This window comes from Tachypleus tridentatus, chromosome 10, assembly GCF_004210375.1.
Source record: "Tachypleus tridentatus isolate NWPU-2018 chromosome 10, ASM421037v1, whole genome shotgun sequence".
NCBI lineage: Eukaryota > Metazoa > Arthropoda > Merostomata > Xiphosura > Limulidae > Tachypleus > Tachypleus tridentatus.
In genome coordinates, this window is record NC_134834.1 from 50,294,908 (window position 1) to 50,315,878 (window position 20,971).

The following is a 20,971-nucleotide window of genomic DNA, read 5'->3' on the forward strand; positions in this document are numbered from 1 at the left end:
TTCCCTTTTCTATATTCATCTTTTGAAGCTCTACTCAAATAAGTGGTTGAGTCTAACAACGCAAAATGCATATTTTTTCTTTATGTTCATTGGCCTTAAGATTTTGGCCGGCAGTGTATATGCATATGCAAAAAAATGTATAGAATATGCGTATAACAATGAAAGCTTTAATATGATAAAAGTATACATATTAAACATTGTAACAAGTATTTTAGTAAAAATAGAACTAGAGGAAAAATAAATTACACTGTGCTTACATTTTACACACAGGGATCTGTCACATTTATTTTGCTGTTCATTGTTTTCATCGTTGTTATTCTTCATAAGTACAAAATCCTATTTATTAGGACGAATAAAAGTCTTTTTTTGGCAGTTCTGTTAATCTATGATGGAGCTTTATGTGTACTTGTGTAACTTATAATTCGCGTATCTTACTCACGTGTAAAAATTTTTAGGCACCTGATGTGATAATACGTTCATAGAAACTTTATTTGAACTATGGCTTATGCACACTTAGACCAAACTATCTAGTTAGAATCCTTTGATGTTCAGGTATAGCAGCCATTAATATAAAGTGTAAAACTGAATAATAATATTGTTGGTTGTTTTTACATGGTAACCACAGCTGAAAGTGCAGAGCGTGTTCAGAAGTATCATGTCTTGAACTTTGAACCCTTCGACATGCAGACCGTCACAATAAACACTAGGTTACTCATAATTTTTATTACCTTCAGACAAATTGTATAAGAAACATATCGTGTTTTAAGATTTTGTAGAAACTAAAGTGCCTCAGCGTAAGAAATCTTTAGAAATGTTATTAAACACATATTACAATTATTATACATAGAATGTATTCATTCAAAATACTTAGAAAGTAATATTTTAAATATAATATAAACACTAAAAGATAAGAATATTTTAATTAATAAATAAAATTATTGTAAAGTATGTTTGGAGTTAAGCACAAAACTACATAATGGGTCATCTGTACTGTGCTCACCATTAGTATCAAAACGCGAATTTTAACATTGTACATTTGCAGACTTACTGATGAGTTACTGGGAACATATTATAATCTAATAAAAACGTTAAAATGATGTATGGACAGCAGTGCCAAAAAATACAACTGAGATGATAGGGATGATAAAGATATGCATGGATTGTTTTCACATGATTTTAATATCAAAAGTTAATGTTACACTGTTAAAAGCACGAATATATAATGATTACAAAATCGGTCGAATTGACCAACTTAGTAAGTTGAGTCAGTAATAGTCTGCAATAATCAAGACACGTTTTGACTCAACTTGGTTTTCCTTGTACGTAACCCCTAGGCTCTTGGTTACACTACATTACTGCCTACCTTGACATAACAATGATACTATAATAAATAAACTGTATACCAACATGTAGGAATACATAACTTGCAACTACAGTAACATTAAAGTCAAGCATGCATTTTTCAGTGTAACATTGAATTTTAATTTTGAAAGTTATGTAAGGATGATCTGTGTATATCATCCCTATAATCGTGTTTGCAATTTTTTTTGACACTGCCACCCCTACATCATTTTCCATTTACAAAATGTTTTTAATATTTTTTGTGACATTTTCCCCCTGAATGAAAATTAGCTTATTATTTGAATTTGTATAATAAAATTTAATATTATGTGTATTTTTTTATGTTCTTCATTTCAAACATAATATAGGGGCTAGCTCCATAACGACTCTAACTGTTTTATGTACAGAACATTGAGTATTCTACATGTTACGGTTGTTCTTGTTTGTTAATAAAAGCAGGGCTATACTCTGCTCACCACTGGTATTGAAATCAGGTTTATGGCAACTTAAGTCCGCAGACAGAGGGCACATGTTACATCATGTAATTTCAGCTATGATTGGATAGTAGTTTCACCCTGTACGTAAGCTTTTTTAAAGAACATCAGATTTTTGTAAAACAAACTAACTTTGAGGGATAGTAGTGATATCGTGTTGGTGTTTTTGTGTTTGTGTTGTTACTGCTAGTTATTACAACTAAGTGATGACATCATGTACTGCCCAGAAACACCTAGAGTAGACTTAGGTTTGAAATGGCGCTAATGATAAAGCAGTTGTAATGTTTTCTTGACTGAAACAACAAGAAAAAAGATGGACAATTTGGTGGGTTGGCAACTTTTTAGTTTGGTATCTTGGCAATGATTTCTTGCCTTGTTTATAGACTTACTGGGTAGCGAAACAAATGAAAGTGTGTGGCTATCATCTTTTAAAGTAAAACTCTACCGTTGTTGATTTTGTAGCCTATGTATTTGTATTATTCCCATTTAGTACCTTCGTCATCTCTACATATAGAGTACAACCAACTCTATGATAGTATATATATCATTAACGAAATATAGTTGTCTTAATACTGTAAGGAAAGTTGTTATGAACAAAATATAAAAAATATTTTAAAAACCTATACCTTGAACAAAACTGCTAAATATTTATTTCTGAAATGAACTTTTGTAAAGTTAAGAGTATACATGTAGTTTACTTGAAAATGTACCTTCGTAGATTCTCTCAATCAATAATCGTAAAACTTTATTGTGGTAATATTATATGTAGGATCATCATGTATACCTAAGTATCCTTAAACATAGTAAAATACTATTATGTTGAACTGAAATAGTAGGCCAACGTGCTACACCAATTATTATTACACATAGGTATAACAATATTATACTTACCTTAAAAATAAAGGTTTACCTGGTGTGACTGTTTTACTTTCCACAATATTCAGAATACTTCTGTATAACTTCCTATCTTTATACTAATCACATCTTACTTGTTGGATATTGTAACACAGCAACAACAAAAAATGTTCCAATGATAAAAATATTTAAACTCGTCCTAATGAAATGTAAAACTGTTTTGCTAACCACAGTATACAAGATAATTGTTTGTATTTAAATGAACGTACTAAATATACAGCGTAAGATGGTCCTTACTGTCAAAATGAATATCGTAACACAACAATGTTTATACTTTCCTGTAATGACTGTTACCTACTGGGTCATCTTGAGAAAACATTGTTAATTAAGAGTGTAATAACATTACCACACTGTTTGCTGCCTTTATCAACAGTCTATGGTGATGAATATTTTAGGTAAGCCTCGAAAAGAATACATTCAGTCTTTAAGGTCTAACTCCAGCTGTGAAAGTCTAATTCATTCTGTGTAATTGGCATCAATTAAGTTTGGATCTAACTAGACTGAACTTCTCCCAATCTGTTAATGAAGCAGTGTATGGTTGTTCACCGACTTTAGTAAAGGTGAAAGCCGCTCTTGTTTTTGCATCAAATCAACCAAACAATTTTGAACAGCCGCCTGTGCTAAATCAAGGGAACCATCAAACTAAAGTGAGTTATGAAACGCCGCTGGACAAGTGTGTAGGTGAAGAAAAACCTGAGCTAGCCATGTTGGTAAACTTTGCCTCGAGGTGATAAATTGAGAAACGTTTGCGCTGTCTGGTTTGGAGAGTGTGTTTTAAAGCGTGAAAATTTACGACAGCAATCGTGAGAGTTAATTTAACAAGGAAAAAAAAAAACATAGCAAATTCACTGTGATCAGATAAACCCTTTCGAGAAGAGTTTGATAGTATATAGCAATAGGTTTGACATGTTTGTGGATCTATTTATCCGTTAATTTGTTTGTCTCTGTGTTATAAACGGAGTGTACATAATGAAAGTAACAATATATACATAATTATACAATGATTTACAGTATTTCACACAATATACATGAAACGTTTTAATCGATTACCATACACAAGTTAAAAGGTAATTAAACCAAAAAATAGTCCCATCTTAAACTATTATATTATAAAAACGTACAAAAATCCTATTATCTTGATAATGAAGTCTTATTTAAACATGTTTCTAACAGTTATTAGTTCATTAGAAAGTAATATCTCCTTTCAATGAACACTCATAATTGTTGAGCATGTTATCATATTGTTAATGTGAGAGAATATTTAAACCTTCTTTGTTAAGTTGTTTATATATATATACGTGTAACTATTTTAAAGGTTTCCATGTTTCCTTAGAAACATTTTCATGGTTAATACATTTAATTGTATTATGATACCCCCAGCAGAATAGTAATTTGTTAAGTAATTTATTGAACCCTATAACTACAAGTAAATAGTATTATCACGAGTTGCCTGCAAAATGAGTAAGAGCACAAATTTATTCGACTTTTAAATATAGGCTATAGAGGTCGCTCGCTTAACAGGAGCGTCTTTATCAAAGACCGTTTATTTAACCGTTTGTTCTAAGACAATCTATTGACAGAGTCCACCAAAAATAACATGAGAGGAAATACTCCTGTCACTAGAAAATACTGTGTATGTTAATCGCTGTATATAAACCAAGATAAACTAATAATTATGCTTATAAAATGCCACATTTGTTAAAATGAGTCATAACTAACCAATTACTTCAACTGTGATCAGAATTGTAGATAGCATGTACTCATTCCAAAAACTCAGATACAATTAATAAGTTGCGTTTTGCCTTTTTTTAGTATTGATCCCAAAGTAGAAATACAGTGAAAAACACACGAGGCACTTGAGCTTATTTCTGTTTCTTCTGACTATACAAGCTACTGGAGGTAGAGTAATAGTGTGGGAAAACGTTCCCACTATGAATGTTGGTCCTTTTGATACTTTTAGAAATGGGAATAACATTTAGAGTGTATGTCTGAAAGGTGTTATTATCAGTTATGTTCATCCAATAATACTGTATTTTAATCCTAATGGACAGACTATATTGCAAAATGATAATGCTACACTTTATCATGATCATATTGTCGATGCTTGGCTTAAAAAGTATAACAGGGGTTTCAATCATCTTCTTTAGCCAACACAGTTATTGAATATGAATCTGACTGAGCATCTTTGTGATGAACTTCAACGATGCTTTCGACTCCATAGCCCCTACCGACATCTGTGAACCAAATGCAAAAAAATACTTCTTAATGAATAAGACACAGTCAACAAAATATCTTCCTACATTTTCTGGAGTCTATGCCACGAATCTCACCAATCTCTGCTATTATTGTGATGGCCTGTGACACAACAACGATAAGCCAGTGTAAGCGTGATCAGATATACGTTTATGTAAATTTCTTAAATTAATGTGTCCAAATCCTATACTTGAAAATATTGATCTATAAGAAACATGCACTTAAATTGTAATAGTTTGTAACTTAAGCTTTATGCGAGTCTCAAAAATTTTTTTTACAATCCAGTATTTAAGTTTGTATCAGAATAAGCTTTTATTAAAAACGATTTATTGCAGGAATAATAATGCTAGTTTGTTTTAGTATTAGAAAGCGACTTGTATAACTACATTTATACTGTAAAAATGGATGAATGCTTCATATTAAAACAATTTTAAATAAGGAAATTAGTAACTCACGTGACTACAACAGCCAATAATAAGTTGCGGAGTAACAAATGTATCAGAACTAAATTTTGACATTGTTTAGAGTTTCGTTAATAGTGTAACGCCACCTTCTTGATGAGGGCATTTAACAACTTTTTGACGAAGAAAAACACTCATACACACAGATCTTAAGGATGTATTCAAGTCAAAGATTTTTCATTTCTAAGACGAGGATATCCTTTGTTCTAATGACATTGTAAAAGAAAAGAGTATAGGACCTGGACCATTCAGAAAAAGATATTGTAACAAACTATACCTCAATCGTGGTAAGAAAAGTGCAACGTATTGCAATGTGAGGATCTAAAAACACAGAAGTTGGTGAGAAAACCTATCCACTTACCCTAGACAACAATATGCAACACTAAAAAAGCAGGATCTTTGTCAGGAAAAGCGACACAAGTCACATGTATGTATGTTGCTTTCACGACATATTTGTTCAACTGTCATGTACCTCAAGCAACTGAAAAATAAAGTGTATACCAATTAATTCGCCAGACTAGATCGACCATGGAAAGCACAAAAGGAGCAGTTATTTGCTATGGACACAACAGCCTAATTATAAGGAATTTTAAAAAGAAAACTGAGCTGCAGGGTTATTGTCAAGGTACATAGTTCTCAAAACGATTACGACAAGACACAGCAATATTGACTGTAGAGACATAGTGAGGCTTCAAAATATTTTTAATTTATTGTACTCACTTTATATGTACATGCCAAGTGTTAGATCTTACGTAATATCAGAAATTAACATTTATTGTAACATTTAATATATAATCAACTTCTGCAACTTTCATATATACATCCAAATACGCACCAAGTTTTAGGTTGAGATATTAATAGAAATGAGCAGTTACAATAAAAATTAAGCTATGTATTTATATTTAGTTTTAGGTTCTCACTACTGTCAAAAATGCACCTTTTCTCTAACAGTCTTAGTATCCTAGCATCGGTAGTTAATAAGTTTCAGAGACCTAATCTATATTATAGTGTGGTTTGGAATTCAGAAGGTATAAAGATGCCTATCCTTTTAAAAATTGTCATGTTTTGTCTTTTATCTCGATGTAATCATGTTTTAAGTAGGGGTTTCTTTAGACGTTATACCTTAAGTGATAAACCAGACTGACAGAAACGTGCTGATACACACAATAAGGCTCGTTAAACCTAAAATCTCCGTTTTTTACCAAAAGGTCGAATAAGATGGTAAGTGTTCATTAACTAGGCGTGGAATGTTGCACCTCTAGGACACTGGTCCCCCTTCTTTCCCCCTAGCTTTCAAATTAATAACAATAATTAATGCTATATATGACACATAAACCTTGAACAGCCCTTTAATGGAATCTGTTTGTGTGTGTGCAATTCTTTAAGCATGTGTTCAATTTGACATGAATTAAAAAGCTCATATTTTGGGAAAAGTTTTAAAGTCCTGCATATATTGAATTGGCAAACTCTAAAACTACTAGCAAAACATGAAATCATAAAACTATCAATTTCAGATATCTTCTGTGATTATAAAACTTGCAAATTCTTTAAAACAACAACAAAAAAAAGACCTACAGTCTGAAATATAATATGATTATGTGTTTAAACATTTCTAAGAGTCTAAAAAGTGCAAACTACTTAACACTGTGTCAAGCAAACCATGTGAAAAACACACCTACAAACCTGAAAAATGATTATTTTTATGTACCTGACATTTCCTGTGCGTGTTGATCTGGTAAATTCCTTGACTTTGAAACCTGGAAAACTGCAAAATCTGTCATTATAAAACAGCATGGCCAGGTGGATAAGGCATTCGACTCGTAGCCTGAGGATCGCGGGTTCGAATCCCTGTCACACCAAACATGCTCGCTCTTTCAGCCGTGGAGATGTTATAATGTTACGGTCAATCCTACTATTCGTTGGCAAAAAAAATTATCCCAAGGGTTGGTGGTGGGTGGTGATGACTAGCTGCTTTACCTCTAGCCTTGCACTGCAAAATTAGGGACGACTAGCGCAGATAGTTCTCGTATAGCTTTGCGCGAAATTCAAAACCAACAAACAAACAAACAAACAAACAAACCGTTATTATATAAACCAGTAAACATTGTGATTATAAAATCTGCAGTTCTTTCTTTCAACGTTCTATTGTTTTCTACAAATTCGTTGACCCCTAGTTGTAGATTTAGTAAACTGTATCAATATAAAACAGGCACGTTATGTAACTACAGGATTTGCAGATCTCTCACTATAAAACTGACAAAACCTGAAACTACCGTACTGCAATTAGCGTAGAATTACTACAACTTTTATTAAAAAGTTGGCAAACCTTATGACAGTAGTGTTTACAAGCTCTGTGATTATAAAACTGGCCAAGCAAGTAACAATATAACTAGCAAATTTTGAAACTATAAGGTGGTTGGCAAATCTTCACACTAAAAACCCTGTGACCATAAAGCCATAAAAAAACTATAATCGTAGAACTGGCAAACGACTGAAACTTGAAATGCGAGAAACCCTGAAATATAAGCTACCCATTTTCGTCACAACACAGCTAATAAACCCTGTAACTATAAAACTGAAAATTTCTATCACTAGAAAAATTGAAATACCTGTATCTTTAAACGATGGTATTCTGTCACCATTATACGTAAGTTTCAGTATCTGTGAACTTGTATTTCCTTTTGATGTTAAAATCAGTAAGTAACGTGATTATAAAAATAACTGATATTGAATTAATTACCTTTTAATTCTATGTGACTATCATACTGTGAATAATTATAACTATAATACTGATATATTACATTATGTAAAAAAAAATAATAATTTTTCTTGTTCCTGGACAGAAAGTGTTATTTCTTAATTGCTTATGCCTAAAGTAAATGGAAAATATCTATTTTTCTCTTCAAACGTATAACGAAAACATGATGGGAGACTGTATTTGGGGGCTGATACGTGAAAGTCGCAAATCTCAAAAAACTACTCACTTCTAAACATTTTCGTATAACTTTAGTATAAATACATGTAAATCTTGATTCATATGCTATTTTATTCAGACCTTATGTAAATGAAAATGTACAAATTTATCAGTTTTTACATAGAAAATATATTAATTTCTAAATTTTATTATCCAGGTCACAAAAGCAAAGTTTGAAGGGAATAATGGCCATTTTCTGTGCTTTTACAACATAAGCAATTACGAAATAACACATCCTATAGCCACAAAGTTTAATGGTATTACAGCCACATAACAATTTGTGTTACAGAGTGTTGTGTGACTGTAATACTATCAGACTTTATGGCTATAGTATTAGCAAATTATGTGACTATAATACTATCAACCTTTATGTCTATATGACTGACAAATTATATGATTATAATATCATTAAACTTTATGACAATAAAACTGATAAATCCTGTGACTTCGTAACTGGTAAACACTAAGTCAACAAAACTACAACAAATTTTAATAGTTATAGCCCTAACAAATCATATTCCTTTGCATTTAGATTCAAGTAATTAGAAAATTATATTTAGAAAAAAAACACCTGATATTTAATACTTTGCTAAAGTTTTAAAATAATAAATATCTTAACAATGTTATTTGACGCTGTAAGCTAAAAATTTTATTAAATAAACATAAAATTAAAATAACCTGGTAGCAACTTTAATTCTCTTCTTTGTTCCTCCTTACATACAATTTCACATAATTATTCAACTATATTACATCTTCGCTTTAATATATGTCATTATTTCATTTTCATACACACACTCATAAGATGTCGGTGTTTCATATTCACACTAGCGTCAAATCATTACTGGTAATAAATTATTACATATATTACTGGTAATAAATACACTCAAAAACACACAACGACACTGTTCTTATAATATAAAAACACACAATCATCACACATTAAATACACTTTCATGAACGTTAAATGACTTCTTAACCCTTTCACTTTAACGAACACAGATATTCACGTGAAAGTAATATTATTTACAACGTTGAAATCGTTGAAACTGTTGCTAGAAGAAAAGTGTGAACTGTAGGTGCTGTGAATATACCAATACTTGGTTTAAACTAGACTACTCCGATGTCAGTATATCAACACTCGGTTTCAAATAAATAGGCTGGTGTAAGTAAGGCATGAATAGGCTTGAAATAAGTTAAACTGCTTAGCGTTTAAGCGTTTTTTACTTCAACTACATTTATACTTGAGTTTTGTTAGATTACGCTGTGGTAAGTATACCAAATTCTGACTTAAAGTAAGCTAGACTGGTGCTAGACAACACTGAGTTTGATATAATATACATTTAAGACTTTTACTGTGAGTAGAGTGAACATTGGACTTGAGATTTGTTAGATTACACAACTGTCATTGTACCAATACTCAGCTTAAAATAAAATACGTTGACAATGGCCTTAAAAATAAGTTAAATTGCTTAGAATTTAAGAATTGTATGCCATGATTACTTGACTTGAGATATACTAGATTGAATTCCTGTCAGTATAGTAATATTTGGCTTAAAATAAACTAGATTGCATTCCTGTCAGTATAGTAATATTTGGCTTAAAATAAACTAGATTGCGGCTAGTGGAAACACTAAACCTGAAACAACCTAGAATGGTTCCAGCAAAACAATGATATACTTTAAATAATTTAGAATGCTAGAGGTTCAATAACTTCTTGTTGCAAATACAGTGATACTTGAAACTTATTAGACTGCTATGGATAATGTAATAGATTTCAGTGAGTAACACAACACTTTGCTCGGGGGAAGGTCTTCTGTTATTAAGATCTACTCGTCTCTAGCTAAAACCTCCTCCTATACGATTTACGTAAGCTATACAATGGACTTTAGTTTTCAGAAGTAGTAGTGGACTTGACCCAAAGGTTGCAGTTTTCTTAAAGTTTGACGCGTTAATTACACGTTCATCTATCGAACAACACCTCAGGGAAGAAGCAAGCTATTTGAAGTGTTTAGGCTTAGTTCTTGATAGGATAACATTTTATTCTTAAAACAAACAACCCTAGACACAGGTTCGAACCTAGCGCTACCTAATTTCAGTTAGAAATTAAAATTCATCAGTCACCGAATAATTATATGGTGCCCGTGGAGGCTCGTTTGTGGACGTTCATACGCATTCTGAGATCGTTTAATAGTTTTCTCTCTCTCTCTCTTTTTTTTTTTTTTTCAATCAGCCCACAGTAACTTTAGCTTGAGTCTTGAAGAGAGTGTATGACCGTCATCCTAGGCCTATCATCAGTCTTCCAGAACCAGACAACACCAAACATTTTTGGCACGGTTAAACTGGCTCGTGGTATGCAAGACGCGTGGGGCCCGACAGCAAGTTCTGTGAGGTTTTTTGTATTCTAGATATCGGTTGAAAATAGTTCAGGTAAGGAAAAACAGCCTAACCGGAAGGCATAGTATCTAAGATAATTTATATTGCTATTTGTTTGGAGAGAAGATAAAACAAAAGAAATTAGTTTTTTGTAATAAATTATGGAAGTTGTCTGCTTTAACATCTTCAAAATTCAACTTTTAAGATAAAATAGACAGCACAAAAGTAAAATATTTTATTAATATTTTAGCCCTAAAAACCACAATCATTGTATGTAAAAATTGCTTCTGACATTACCATAGTAACATTTCAAAACTACATCTGTCGGTACTATAAGAATACATTTGTTGATGTTTTAGTTATATTGTAAGATTATATCTCTGGGTACTACAGTAATATTGTAAGACTGCATCTCTGGATACTACAGTAACATTGTAAGATTACATCCGTCGGTACTGTAGTAGTATGCCAATGCACTGGTCAGTTTTATAGTGATATTTCAATACGTTTATCGTTGCTTTAGTTCACTGCAAAACTGCATCTTTTTGTATACTATCCGTAGCTGAGGGAAGAGATGACCACTTTTTCATTATACGTGTACCTACAACGTATGTATTGAAACTTGCTTCTTATAATTCAGTACATTGCACGACAGTATGTATCATTTGAAGTTAAAACGATTCAATATTCAATCTCATACTATTAAATTTTCTGGGAACAATTCCTCGAAAGCAAGTCGCCTATATTAATAGTGTTTTAATAATATTGCAAGGATATAGGCTATATCTGTTGGTATTGTAGTAATATTATAATACCATATTAATTTGTGATTTACGAATGCTATAGTTCTCATTGTGTCAGCAGTAAGTTTACAGACTAAAGACCGGAGTTCGATTCCTCGCGGTCGAAAGAGTGTAGATAGCCCATTGTGAAGCTTTGCGCTCAAATCACCGATCAGTAACATTGCGAGACGACGTTTGTTTATACTATAGTAACGCCCTCCGGTGGCTCAGCGGTAAGTCTGAGGGCTTATAACACAGGAAAACAGATTTCAATACCCGCGATAAAAAAAGCACAGATAGCCCATTGTGTACCTTTGAGTTTAAAAAGAAGCAACTAAACAGCTACTGTCAGTTCTGTAGTGTCATTTGATATGGAAAACAGATTTCAATACCCGCGATAAAAAAAAGCACAGATAGCCCATTGTGTACCTTTGAGTTTAAAAAGAAGCAACTAAACAGCTACTGTCAGTTCTGTAGTGTCATTTGATAAAAATTTTGTTGTAAAAACTGTTTCTGTCAATCCAATAGTAATAAATGTTTCCTGCATTACAGTGTAATTAGAAATCTGCTGAATATTATATTATTATTATAAAAAAACTCATGTCATTACGATAATATGATATCAAAAAAGCTATTTAATTTCTATAACATGATATCAATTAAAACTACTCTGTTAGTGTTAAAGTAAACTTACTCACTCATACAGTACTCAAGTAATATACATTACAAAGATTGCTATCGATTTACAAAATAGTTACACAAATTACTGTCGATACCATAGCATCATTACCAGCTAATGTCGATACTATAACATCGTTACAAACTCTTCATCAATACCATGTCGATACTATACAGGTTTGTTACAAAATTGCTGTGGCTACCACAGCATAATTACAAAAACACTGTCGATACTAATTTCATTACGAAACGTCTGTCGATGTTATAGTACTGTTGATACCATAATTCTACTACAGTACTGTAACATTATTACAAACTGATGTTGATATAACTTTACTACAGTACTGTAACATCATTACAAACTACTCTTGATACCATAACTTTACTACTGTACTGTAGCATTATTACAAACCACTGTCGATACAATAACTTTACTACAGTACTGTAACATCATTACAAACTGATGTTGATACCATAACTTTACTACAGTACTGTAACATCATTACAAACTGATGTTGATACCATAACTTTACTACAGTACTGTAGTATCATTACAAACTACTGTCGATACCATAACTTTACTACAGTACTGTAGTATCATTACAAACTACTGTTGATACTCTAACATCACTACAAAAGTATTATTGATACTTTAGTACCATTACAAAAATATAAGTTGCGCAATCCATCACTATTTTGTAAAGGGGGATTTTAACTTTACACGAAGCATTATGTATTACTTTCATCCTTCTTTATAAGCTCGGCATAGCCAGGTGGGTTAAGGCGTTCGACTCCTAATCTGAGGGTCGCGGTTCAAATCTCCGTCACACCAAGCAGGCTCTCCCTTTCTGCTGTGGGGACGTTATAATATTATAATCAATCCCACTATTCGTTGGTAAAAGAGTAGCACAAGAGTTGGCGGTGGGTGGTAATGACTAGCTGCCTTCCCTCTAGTCTTACACTGCTAAATTAGGGACGGCTAGCGCAGATAGCCCTCGTGTAGCTTTGCGAGAAAGCTTTACGGTTTATCGATATGCAAGTGTAGAATATTGTTACAAATGTCCTGTACAACCCCACCCCAAACTTGTACTGATTTCTCACCATGCGTCACTACAGAAGAACATTGACTGTAACATAATTCTCCTCTCCACCAACAAATAAACTGCCGTTGACTGTTACAGAACAGTTCGAACTTGAATTTATCTGTAAACAATGCACATCTCCACTTTATTCATTCATATTAGAAGTTTATGTGTGATGCTAAAAGCCCATAGAACCTCCAACTTTAACCGAATATTAGTAATGATATAACTGTTAAAACGACCTCACAGCTGTGTTCAGTGATATTTCGCATGCTCATACCTCAAACTTTCCATGGTTCAGCCCGGCACGTTAACCACAAAGTCACACCTGATCAACTAACCCCTATATAAATGTATTGTATCATTCAACTGCATGTTTGAAGTAACACTGTTTTGCCTCCAATATAGTGTAGTATCATAATTTATGCAAGTGTGTTCTTTCATGATTTTAACATGTCAGTGTTTTATTCACATATTCCGAAATACCTTCAATGTTCCCAAACGATTACATATACCTTTAGATAAACAGATCGGCATTTCCTTTAGAACTGAAACTCGAACTTTTATGGTTAATACTGTCTTTACCTATTGTTATGCTATATAAGGAGAATTTGCATATTTTCTTCATTATGAAAGTTCCTGATTAAGACAAACAAAACAAGAGTTTATGTCAGCAATTATTACAAACAAACATGAACGTTAAATCTCATTAAAACACGCGTATAATTCGTACAACAAGCGTGCCACTGAGATACTAAGTGAATATCTTACAAAAACTTAAGTCAATGAGTTTTGTCACACACAATATACTTAATTTTCATTACATTACGCCCGGCATGGCCAGGTGGGTTAAGGCGTTTGACAGGTTCGAATGCCGGTCGCACTAACCGTGCTCGCCCTTTCAGCCGTAGGGGCGTTATAATTGTGACGGTCAATCCCACTATTTGTTGGTGAAAGAGTAGCCTAAGATATGGCGGTGGGTTGTGGTGACTAGCTGCCTACCCTCTAGTCTTACACTGCTAAATTAGGGACGGCTAGCACAGATAGCTCTCGTGTAGCTTTGTGCGAAATTCAAAAAACAAACTCTTTACATTCATAGTATACGTGTTTGTTAGATTCTGTGCAAAGTTACAGGAAGACTATGTGAACCAGTCATCCCTATCTGCGCTAGCCGTCCCTAATTTAGCAGTGTACGACTCGAGGGAAGTTAGCTAGGCATCACCACCTACCGTTAACTCTTAGACCACTCTTTCACCAACGAATAGTGGCTTGACTGTCACTTATAAGGCCCCTACGGCCGAAAGAGCAAGCATATTTGGTGTGACGAGCATTCGAACCCCTGACTCTCAGATTACGAGTCGAGTACCCTAACCAACTGGCCATGTCGGGTCGCAAGCAACAACATCTGCCATCAAATTTTTGGCTATTGCTGTCACATCAAATAGAAGGATTTGACTGCCACTCTTACCATGTACTCACGGTCCCAAAGCGTTTTTTTTTTCTTTCGCGGTAAAAGGTTGCGAACTAATCCGACGCTCTAACCACTAGTTCCTTCTCCTTTATGAAAAATCTTCTACAGATTTAGAACGCTAAAATCAGAGGTTTGATTCTCTTCAGTCCACACAGCAGATAGCTCGATAGGGTTTTGCTATAATACACACAACACACACACACTTTTTTTTTTATGAAAACAAAAACAAAATACAACATCAATGAAAGTTACTACACAGGCAAAAACACTTTTGATTATTATTTACAATTCTCCAATGCTTAAAAATAAACAAAATAAAACTAATATTACAAGAATTATTATGTCTCCAAGAACAACACGTTTCCTGCAGATTTTACAAACTTACAAATTATCAATTCCAGAAGAATATTATTAACATGTATTTATGAGGATATTAGGGCTACCTTTAGAGTCTAGGGGCATTTATTTTGAATTCTTACTTAAGTAATGGTTAATGATTGGCTCATGAAAGTATATATGATCAGTTCTATACGATATCACACAGACACTTCTGGTCTTGCGAAGACCGTAACTTAAATTCATATTATGCTTTTTTCTTATGACCTGCAAAGGTTTAAAAAGGGTTCTAAATGATATAATAGTTTTCTTTACGATCTATGGTGGTATATATTTTAGTTTTAAACGTTAATACTTTTATATATGATAGAATATCATGGATTATTGTTTATGTTACTTCTGTACTTATGGTAAAATGCATGGAGATAAGAAAGTTAATTGTGAAGGAATAACATGGATTCTTTTTTTTATATTACTACTACACTTATGATACATCCGTGGAAATAAATAGGTCATCTTTCGGGTAAGAGTTATTCAAAAGACATTAATAAGTATCTCCGCATTGTTCATATTTCTTTAATAGACATATGTTTTCATTGTAAATAATATAACTACTAAGTCCCCTTGTAATCTAAGTTTTATTTCATTCAGAAATAGTGAATAAGACACAATAATAACAGTAGCATATGATAAAATGGTTGACCACGTTCGTTAATTTCAGAGACTTTAAACATTTTAAGATAGTCAACGTTATTCAACCTATCGATAACCACTTCCTGGTTTTAAAATGGTGAAAATACTTAATTTTATGTACTGGTAAAAGCCACTGCAGGTGAGATCATCATTGAAAAATGTGAGAATATTTTTAGAAGTTCGACTGTAATTGTTAGGCCCAATATAAATTATCACACAAAAAAGAATCGACTGTAGTATCCAACGGCTAGTGAAGTTCTCTGTCACGTAAATACTTCAGCTTTTAATTTACTTCGTTTAGAGAGAAATTGTTTTTAATTTGTAGCGGGTGTTTCTTGGCGGATTTACAGTCTCTAGTCTAACAACAGACCCCACCCCATCCCGTGCGATAGGGGCACCGTCTCTTTGATCCTCTCTAACATCCAGACGCCTTTTATATGCCATAACGTCAGTCACGAGAAAAGTATTTTACCGCATTTTCATTCAACTGTAAGAGATATAATCCAATTAAGTATTTTGACATAAATTATTTGAGGAAATATTAATAACTTTTTTCTAGTTTTAGATTTTTGTTAAGCACAATAAAAAAAGCGTTTGAACTTTGAACTGCTTGTTTTTAAAGGTTTTTGAAGAAAATGTTAACAAATTCTTTTTATCGATATTTTGTCACTAGATGTCACAACTGTGTTTATTCACTCATGAGACCAAGAGAATGCCGATTTCATTGTGTATATATGTACATATTTGTGTGTATGTGTGCACACATGCTAAAATAGGAGAATATCCATACACAGGGGGTGAGATAGTGATAAAAGTGCTAAAAAACCCATGCGATTCTTAAAATTTGTATATACCTCCCCACGAACCTAGTGAACCTCCATACTAATTTTGATAGACATCCATTCACATCCTGCGAAGTAATTACATTTGACACACAGCAGGCAACAGAAAGTAATGTTATGTTTAGATAGATATTTTTTTATGTCTTGAATATTTCGCAGTTGTTTAAACTTCGTTTCATAGTGAATAATAATAATCATTGTATTAATTAAGTTTCATTTTATTTAACATCGTTATTTTTTGCAATAAATGAGGTTCTTCTTTATGAAATATCCTTTTAGCTGTTTATTATTTCTTTTCTTTTGCCTAAACACTGTCTGTTTATAGTTGTTTTACACACTTACAACTTCCTGTATAAACAGAAGCACAGACTTCTATCTTTGTTACGTATGTTTAATTTTAGTTAACATTGCTAAGGTTTTCGGTCGTATATAATGTTCAGCATTAATATATGTTTGGTCATAAATATGATATAATAGTGCGCTCTTATGCAATAGGGTATTAATGCGATTTAATTTGCTCAAATCCAAACATTGTTCTCTATTTATGTAGAACGTTTTAATATTGTTGTTGTTTTGAATTAAGCACAAAGCTACACAATGGGCTATCTGTGTTCTGCTTACCACGGATATTGAAACCAGGATTTTAGCGTTTTAAGTCCGCAAACAAAGCGCTGAACTACTGGGGGGCACGTTTTAAGATGCTCAGTTCTTTGCGATTTTTGTTGTAAATCCTTTATTGGACTTTTTACTGAACTGATAATCAAAGTTTAAATAAAATCAAGATTTCTAAGAAAGCAAGTTATTGCTCTTAGATCTGAAAGTAACAACTGCAAAAGTTTACGCACGCGTGGACAAAGTCATTTTCAAGTGTGTATTACATCTACTGAATTCGTCGTTACTTTAATGATATATATATATATGTATATATCACCTATTGTTTAATTAGCTTGAACATATCTCACTCATAACAACAAATGTAAGTAAATTCACATATGCGATCTTTGTTCTTATCAATATATATTCAAGCTAATTAAATAGGAAATCATAACCAATTTATTTCAAAGTGACATATTTGTCTTAGAGCAACTACGAGCTTTTCAAAGTTTCTCTTAAGTAAAAATACCTTCAGGTATTTAATTTTCAACGAAGGAAAGCAATAAGGTCAGTAAGCTTACGGAGGCAACACCTTCAACGTTTCTGAAAAGTGTCTCGTCGTGTCCAATGTTTTCTACATTTTCCAATATTTCCTTCTTGCTTCAGCAGGTGACATGTCTTTTCAGGATTTAGTTCAAGATTATGAGAAGAATATTAACCCTTTAATTACCAATAATAATATATGAAGCCTTCACAGTTTTTGCACCAGGGAACTTTTTTTTTTAAATTAACACTACTTCACTCCAGCGTATTATAATAATTCAAAATTAGTCATTCATTTATCTTTTTAGTTTTCACACATTGTGGATATATCACCTAAAATAACCAATAAAAACATTTTAAAATCATGTTGCTTATATAAGTCTGTTTAGTTTATTAATAAGATTTTCCTGAATTACCTTTTGGCCAAGCCATGTATGCGCAAAGGTTGTTAGGTCTTGCTGTTTTTCCAGATTTGTTTGTTATTACGATAAACAATTTATAAAAAAGAGTTTAAAAATCCCTAGTCTCTTCATAGATTTAAACACTTTATCAATTTGTGGAATACTTTATTGATAGTTATATTTGCATTTAAAACTAGCTCATTTTAATGCCATAAGTTATACATAAAAAAGAGCTAGTTTGGTTTGAATTGCGCGAAAAGCTACACGAGGACTATCTGCGCTAGCCGTTTCTAATTTAACAGTGTAAGACTAGAGGGAAGGCAGCTAGTCATAACCACTCACAACCAGTTCTTGGGCTACTCTTTTATCAACAAATAGGGGAATTGACCGTAACTTTATAACGCCCCTACGGCTGAAAGGGCGAGCATGTTTGGTAAGATGGGGATTCGAACTCGCGACCCTCGGATTACGAGTCGAGTACCTTAACCACCTGGCGATGCCAGGGCCTAGTGAGGTGAAATAATGTTTAAACATAATGCTGCTGCTCACAATTTTTCAACATGTTCCACTCTAACAAAGTCTGTATTATAAAAGTCAGTCACTAAGAGCTGGTAGCCTAGAGTATACGCTTTAGAATCATGTATGTGTGTGTTTTCTTATAGCAAAGCCACATTGGGCTATCTGCTGAGCCCACCAAGGGGAATCGAACCCCTGATTTTAGCGTTGTAAATCCGCAGACATACCGCCGTACTAACGGGGGTCAGAATCATGTAACCTTGATATGATTTTATTGAAGAAAGGAATTGTTTAAAAAATCACACAACGAGACTAAGATTATTAAAATATTAGGTTATTTTTAACACCGCGAGGGGTGAAAGTTATCTATATAATCTAGGAAATGTACTCGGAAACTACGTTGTTTTAGCTTTTTAAAGGAATGCTGTAAACGGGTCGCTCCTTCCGCACTTTTGAGCCGTAGAACACGAGCCGTTCGTTCAGTGCAAAGGTACTCGTGCTATGCGTAACATCAGACATTAATACATATATGTAGAAATGATTTGTGAAATGGAAAGATTTTCTACAAATTAAAAACAAATAATTATAATTCATATAACTTAATATCACTTATTTATACATATGTGTATATAGTGCTTAATTAGTGTCTTAAACACTTAGACAATAAAGTCTACGTTCATTCAATTTTCAATTTTTTTCAGTATTTGTAATGGTCCTTTTTTACATGTATACTGATAAGTTTAAAATAATTAATTTAGTGCTATAACTAAAATGCACACACTTAAAGAAAAATATCAAAAGTAGCAACGTAACATTTATAAAGTAACTTGATTATTTGGGCATTGTGCCTCGAATGTAGTTCAGTTATATGTCTACAATGCAATTTCCCCCAACCCCAGTGGCACAGCGGGATGTCTGCGGACTCACACAGCTAGAAATTGGATTTCGGTATCCGTCATGGGCAGAGAACAGGTAGCCCATTGCGTAATTTTGTGCTTAATTCCAAATAAATAAAGAATGCAATTGAAACATAGGTATGTGATGTAATATGCTCAAAGGTCTATACAGTAATGTGATGCTGTATCTATGTTCAAAGGTATACACAGTAATGTAATGTTGTATCTATGTTCGAAGGTCCACACAGTAATATGATGCCGTATCTAGAGCATACAGTATTGAAAATAGTTATATGAAAAGTGCATCAAATGCTAATATTGTGGAATTGCTTCCCCAGTTCGTATGAAAATGAGCCACACCAGAGTCGAATCATGTGTTAACAGTTTGCACTGTGATTAACCGTCGTCCAGTTAATCAGACAGTACCACAGAAGTATAAAACGTATAGAAGTGCGGATAGTCATGCTAATGATACTCTCAGCAGTAGTATCATCACTAGTATGGTGACTGTAGCGTTTTTGTTGTTGGAGCTATGGATAAAGTCACCACATTAAATTTTCGGCTGATGAAAGCTTCTTCATACGACATATTGTGGTAAAAATCATGTGTTTTAGAACGAGTTTATGGAATTTTTAAAAAGGGTACGTAAAAATAGCAATGTTGAAAACAGAAGCAGCCAGAGAAGAAATCTTAAACTCTGCAACAGTAATGTTAAATAACTCAAAGTTTGCTTCTTACGTGATACGCTACAATTCAGTGGAGATATGGCAAATGACACAACTGTAAGTACAAGCAGTAACGTTATCTCCAGAACAAAAAATACGCAAATGTTAATGAAGAGACCACAATGGATGTGTAGCTGCTGAAAAAAAAAACAGTATTAAGGAGGGAAAACAAACTAATGACAGAAATGACACCATGAGCAAAGTTTGTGATTTTTACAAATTAATTCGAATTCAAATTGTTTGGCACAGTTAATGACAGTTTGTTCGATTGCTAACAGGTAAATACAAGTGTGGGCTGCATCTGAGCCAGTAGTATTGGAACGCTATATAAAATTGATGGCACTCTGACTACTGACAGGCGCAATCATATTTTTATCTATCATACTATTCCCTCATGAAAAGGACCTGTTGGAAGGAAGTCGTTTGTCAGAAAGACGGTGATCTCAAGCACGCAGAAACTCAGTGAAACGATACCTAGTGATGTTTCTAAATTATAGTTTAGTGATATATGTGGAAAACAACTTGAAATATTGCTTAATGGCATGTCTATAGAATATACATTAGCGAGATTTTCTTTCATCAAAACCTGATCACTTTACCG

At 33.1% G+C, this 20,971-nt stretch overlaps 1 protein-coding gene across 2 annotated transcripts in view; it reads left to right on the forward strand.

The window, feature by feature from the left end:
• The window catches only part of LOC143229248 (POU domain, class 3, transcription factor 4-like), a 299,882-nt gene that overhangs the window by 45,404 nt on the left and 233,507 nt on the right, over window positions 1–20,971 (forward strand). For both annotated transcript variants that reach the window (XR_013015764.1, XR_013015762.1), the window contains exon 2: window positions 10,669–10,865. The gene's annotated coding sequence lies outside the window, so the exon portion shown is untranslated. The remainder of the gene's footprint in view (window positions 1–10,668; window positions 10,866–20,971) is intronic.